Raw genomic sequence first — 6,848 nt, forward strand, 5'->3', positions numbered from 1 at the left:
TTGTTATTTTTCTGGTGGAATATGTGTAATTCTTGAATCAATAATTCTATTCATTTCCCAAACATTAAAGTGGAATTGAAATACTGGATTTGAAATTCTAGTAGTTGCCAAACAGTAAATTTGGAAATGAATTTCAGCATTTCAATTCCGATATTTGAAATGAAAGAATTGAAATGAAATTCAAGTTTCAAAACGCTACTTTAAGGAGAAGTACAAAAAATTGCGTTAATGCATTATAAATAATGTCAAATTTTATATTCCACATTTTACATTGTGGACAGTTTTCTTGCCATTCAGAGTAAGTTCGAATATCTCTCTCCCGTTTGTAATTTAAATTTCCCTTATGGCTTAGTTGCACCCGCTTTTTTTAACAACACGTCTTCGAATGCGTAGTTTTTGTGAGTTATCCAAATGATACTTCATTTCATTCATTCTAATCCATAACGGGGAGTTATTGGGCTTGTGATGATTCAAATTTCTTTGTGATTAGGGGAGCAATATTTTGCTTTTTTCTAAAATATAAATGACAATAAAATTCGTCTTCTACAAAAAGAAAAAAAATTGAGAAAATTCTTGTGCGGAGCTGGTCCACCATAAAATTAATGTGGACCCAAAGCCCACATGTGCCAGACAATTAAAGGCAGCCGCGCATATCTGATTCCACGCAATCTTCACCTTCACGAAATCCCTCACCTCTGCTCTCCAACATCTCGCATTTAGCCTCTCCTTAATTCTCCACCAACTCGCGATCTCTCTCCTGCAACATCTGTGAAATTCTCTCTCCTCTCTTTACAGGAAATAACAACATCGAAAATCAATGGAAAATTCTGAAGTCATTGAGAATCAATTATCCGAAATCACACAAATTGATGTGAACAAATCTATTTATGAATCCGAGTCAAGTGGAAATTTACACATTCATAATGAAGGTAATCAATTACACAACAACAAATTTATCAAAACTATGCTATTTGTTTAACAGAATTTCATACATTTTATTGTCAAATTCATGTAGCAGTTCATGAAGTTGAAGAGAACAAAGAGGTTGAAGATGACCTAGTTTTGAATTATGCAATCACCGAAGGTACCTATACAAAATCGAAATTGATTAATGTGTAAACATATAATTATGCGATTAATTGATTAATGTGTAAAGTGTCACTATATCTAGCTTGTGAATTTATACCTAGATTGTTTGCGTTTTATTTGTATAAAGGTGATTATGATATCATAAAAGATTTATATATCTATTGAAAGTGGACTATAGTATTTACATGGATACTTGGATATACTAATGGTTACTATGAACTATTGAAAAGGGACTATGGTATTCACATGGTTATTAGGTTAGTTTTGAATATAACATAGTATTGTAAGTTGGTAGCACAACGTGACTTATTTACACAATAATTGAACTTATCGCATATAATACGGCTAGGGCAACAAATCATGGTGAAGAAATTTATGGTTCGTTAGTCGAAAAAACTAGGGCAAGTCTAACAGAAATATATGAGTTGTTTTTCCAACATGAAGTTGCTGTAGGTTTCAGTGTATGAAAAGCAAAACAATGAACTACACAGGTCACAACAATGTTTCCGTGTTCGGCAGTTGGACAAAGAAACACTGTGTTGAAAAGAGACCAAAAACAGGAGAAAGATGAAATTGAAGCTCAACTAACAGAGGAAAGTTCTTCAGGGAAAATTAAGAAAAGAAAACCGAGGAGAGTTGTAATAACTAGGACATGTTGTAATGCTTTGATAAAAGTAAAACTGAATGATGGAGGTCAATGTGAGATAATTCAGCATGTTATGGCACACAACCACCCCCTCACAAGACAGCAATGGAACCATCGATCTACACCGCTCATAACGTGCAACGACAGAACCTAGAGAGCAAGCAATAGAGGCTATGCATGAAACAGGTTTTCGACCAAGTGAGTCCTTTAGATACATGTCAAATGAAGCTGGTGGAGAAGATGTTGTAGGACATTTATACAAGAATCATGTGAATTTCTGTTATAAGCTGAAAATTAAGGTTACTGAAACAGGAGATTCTCAAATGGTCTATGATAAACTACAGGATGCTTATGATGAATATCCTAATTTCTTTTTCAGAATAAGGTTGGATAATCATGGAAGGGTTTGTAATTTGTTTTGGAGGGATTCAACGATGCTTGAAGATTACAAAATTTATGGTGACGTTACTTTCTTCGACACTACTTACAGAACAAACCGTTACAACCTCATATGTGCACCATTTGTGGGGATTAATAACCACTAGAAAAACACTTTGTTTGCGTATGCATTATTAGGAGATGAGAAAATAGAATCCTTTGTGTGGCTGTTTAAGACTTTCAAAAAATCTATGGGTGACAAATGTCCAATTACACTCTTTACCGACCGAAATGCAGCTATGGCTAAAGCAATAAAGAAGGTAACTCGATAACCATTTATATAGTGACCTTTTTCAAAGATAATAACCATCATTCTAATGATACATTTTATATAGTTCTGAAGAGTGATTCAACGTTGAAAGCGGCTTTCAACAAATGATTGAGTGGTTTCTCAATGAAGCTGAGTTTAACGGATGTTGGGAAGCAATGATCACAAAGTACAATCTAAAGGAACACAAATGGTTCATCGGAATATATAAACTAAGACACAAGTGGGGAACTGCTTTAAGTAAGGACTTCTTCTCTGCTGGGATTTTGTCATCACAGAGAAGTGATAATACGAATAATGCCGCGGGTTTCAGAGCTACTAAGAAGACTAGTTTGACCGATTTGTATCACATATTTCAAGAAACGATAAGGAGATAGAGAAGGACAAAAGATATTGATGAGTTCAACTCCATCAAATCTATTCCTACTTCACACTATCCAATGACTTCCTTATTGAAACATGCTGCTCAATTGTATAGACATACACTTTTCAGGGATTTTGAAGATGAAATTAATCTGGTTGTTGCATCGCAAGTACAACATATTCATACAAATGGATCGAAAATGATTTATCAAGTTTACCTTGAAGATAGAGTTGGGTGAGCACAAGATGTGATGTATGATCTGCTAAATGAGATCAACAAGTGTCCCTGCAAGAATTTTGAAGAGTCAGGTTGGTTGCGCTTTCATTGCATTCGCGTTCTTCATATGCATTAATAACAGAGAAGTACATCTCCTTTTGATGGACAAAGTTCGCAAAAGTTGAATTGTGGAAGAAGCAGAAGGCAGAGCTAAAAGCTAAGGGATTATTGAACAGTTTCATCCCCTGGCGTTTACACATGCTGAGAAAATACTACAGTCTGATTCTTCAGAGCCACATAATAGAGAGGATAGAAGAATTATTGAAGAGATCTTCAAGAAATATTAAGTAGCTATTGAAACAATTGTTGCAGCTGCAAGCAACAATGAACAGAACACAACAACTGCAACAAATACGAAAATAGAGGATGAGACGTCTGTGCAAGTTTTGGACCAAGCTCATGCCAACACTAAAGGAAAGACAAAGAAGAGGATTCCACGAAATTACGAAAATTTAAACAATGGGAAAAGGAGAAAGCACGGGGAATTTGGCTCCAAAACACCTATGCATTTATTCTGATTCTTCATTTTTTGAAGTTGTTGCTTACATATTTGAACTTTTTATTTTTTGCTTTTATGATATTGACGTTGTTATAAACTACTTATACAGTGTCTGCTATAAAAATTGAGTTTGTTTTTTGGTTATTGTAGACACCTAAATCGTGTCTCCCCTAATGGGATGATGACGATACTATTATCCTTGCTAGGTGGTTGGTGCAACTCCATGCGGAAGTCCCAATTGCTAAAATGTATTCCAAAATCCAAAATCCAAAGTCCAATACCCGAGCCCGTTCCCATTACGGAACTCGGTACAAAATTCAATTTCTGAAAATCAATTTCAAAATCCAAACACCATCTCACCCAATGGACCTCTCCATTGGCTTTACAAGGCCTTTTTCCGTCAAAATGACACTAAGCAATCCAAATTCGGGCGCCGACCCACAAAACTGAGCATGTCCGGCCCCGTCCCGTGAATCCAAGTCCAAACACAATTTCGAAATTCAAAACGGCTTGTTTTTAGACGCAAATGAAGCCTTAATCCTTAAGCATTCAATACGTGCCAACTTCGTACAATTCTTACAAAGGTACAACATAAGAGACAAAGGCAAGGACGACGTCATCGTCCTTGCTTTGGCGGATTCTGAGCAACGTCACCTACGCCAGGCACATGTGGATTTTGGATTTTAGCCGGTTAATTCTCTATTTAAGCCCTCATTTCCTAAGCATTTGGGGCAGCAAATCATAAACACAACGCCGTAATTTCAAAATCTGCTCTCAAAATCAAAATACAAAATCTAATTCTAAACTACAAATTCCTATACAATTTCAAGAATTTAAGAAATTGGGAGCACTAATCAGAAGTCCAACCTAATTCTAACTAGGTAATTCCGAATCCCTACTTAAATCAACAATGTTTTCTACTCTTCTACCTTTCTAAATCCAAAATCCTATGATGTTATCATTAGGGTTCATACCCTTGATTAACTAGGAAAAACAATGCCAAAGGTGTCATCTTCGGAGGTTTCACTCTTGAAACCCTCTCCAAATGATTGTCCAAAACACCACTTTCATTATGCCATACAAGATTCAATCTTTATTTCAAAAATGATTAGTAAAGTTGACACTTTTACTCTTAAAAGTGTTACTTACAACAATCACACATTTTTACAAAATCAAAACCCTTTTATGATTCAAATACAAGTTATGGATTCTATGATGTTTAAGGTTGTTTGTAATCACTTCCTTAAACTAGAATCAATGTCAAAGTTATGGAGCACATTAAAGTTGAGATCTTTTTCACATTAAAAGATTAGGACTTTAAACATTTAGCCTCCTAAGTTCAAGATTCAATATTCAAGATTCAATATTCAAAGTTCAATTTCAACAATCAAAATCTAAGACACTTTGGGATGAGCAACTTATCCTAAAGTTGAGATTTTTAGAATTGAATACGTGTCCGGCGCACTTATTATTAAGTAGTCGTTTGGCGTTCGGATGTCAAATACAATAATACAATTTCAATATCGCAATTTCAATATCGTCATTTCAATCCCACATTTCAATATCGCAACTTCAATATCGCCCTTTCAATATCGCACCTTTCAATATCGCATTTCAATATTGCACCTTTATTCTTGCTACTTCAATTCCGTACTCTTTACTCACCTTATTTTAAGGTGATGTGGTTTTGTACGCACTTTCATAATTCCTTTACTTATTGTGATGATGCTTTACTTGTTTATTGCTTTTATAACCTCACATGCTAAATTCAACAATATACAAAAGGTCACGTCACGCTTAACAAAGATAATTCTTGGATAAACCGGCCTTAGGTTCCTTTAATTAACTTTAATGCAAGTGATCACATACAAGTAGCAATATTCATGTTCTAAATGCATGTTCAAACCAACATAGTGTCATGACTAGGGTTATCTGAAAATGCTTCTTGTCATGTACTCGAATACAATTTTAAAAGCTCACAAAATAAGCATCTCGTTTCCTAGCCCGGATCTCACCCATCCGTTTCTAAGATTAAATGCCTTATCCACAAAGAGTCAACCTTGGTCTTTCCAAACCGGACCCTTAAATATTGTTTGGCGGCGACTCCTTCAAAATTCAAAAACTTACAAAACCCCGCAGGGAGATAAAAAAAAGTACAAAAAACACCCCTGCATTTATTAACAATGTTCTATTATGATTTCAAACAATAACTTTGTCGTGTAAAATTCACGACAAACGTTGACGTTAATGCTAATAACGTCGGAAGCTATTACGACAAAACTCACGACGAACTTTGTTCTTCGTTAAAGGTTTTAACGACGAATTTTTAGATTTATAACGACTAAAAAGTTTGTCGTTATAAACCCTTTTTCTAGTAGTGCTGCATGCCTCGAACAATGATTCATCTCTCTTTTGTTCAAATGATTGGATTTTGTTTCTATATTCGACGGTTTTTCCATGGGAGTATAACTTTCTTAGAAAAGCACTTGTGACTTTGTTCCACGTCTTGAGGGAGTTTGGCTTGACCTCCTTGGTCAAGCCAATCACTCGCCCTCCCAAGTAATGAAAACCTGAACAACTTAAGGCGAACATATTTCGAAGTGACACCGTTGTGCTTGATCGTATCGCAATAATGTTCGAATTTCTTAAGATTCTCATGGGGTGATCGACTCATTAGCCTTGCCACAAAAGGGGTGGATTTGCAGTAGAGAAATCAATGCCAACCGGATTTCAAAGTTGTTGGCATTCGTGGTTGGAGGCTTGATACCGCTAGTGGCTTCGAAGGCCCCTGGAATACCCAAATTCTTGATCGAGTGTGCCATGTCTTCACAAGTAGGACTAGTAGGGCTTGAAGGAACTTGTTCGGGTGGACTCACTCTTAGAGCTGCAAACCTATTGTTGCTAAAAGAATGAGTTTGTATCCTTCGTAAGCCCCTCAATGTCCTCTCTAACTCGTTATCAAGAGGAAAGAGAGGTCGATGGCGAGTCCAGCCTCGATCGTGCATACAACAACTTGAAGAAAATAGTTAGCAATGACAATTACAACTAAAAACAAGAAATAAAGTGGTTAAACTAGACACAATAATAAAGCTAAACTCAAAAATCAACAACCGTTCCCCGACAACAGCGCCATTTTGATAAGCGATTATTGTGTCGTTAAACAAAACCATCCAATCAAACAAAATTTATAAAACACCTAAACTAACCGACTATATTAACTATAGTGGTAAGCGTAGGGATCATCCCATGAGAAGGTGAGATTGAGATT

The sequence above is a fragment of the Spinacia oleracea genome, chromosome 1, assembly GCF_020520425.1.
Source record: "Spinacia oleracea cultivar Varoflay chromosome 1, BTI_SOV_V1, whole genome shotgun sequence".
In the NCBI taxonomy this organism is placed as follows: Eukaryota; Viridiplantae; Streptophyta; class Magnoliopsida; order Caryophyllales; family Amaranthaceae; genus Spinacia; species Spinacia oleracea.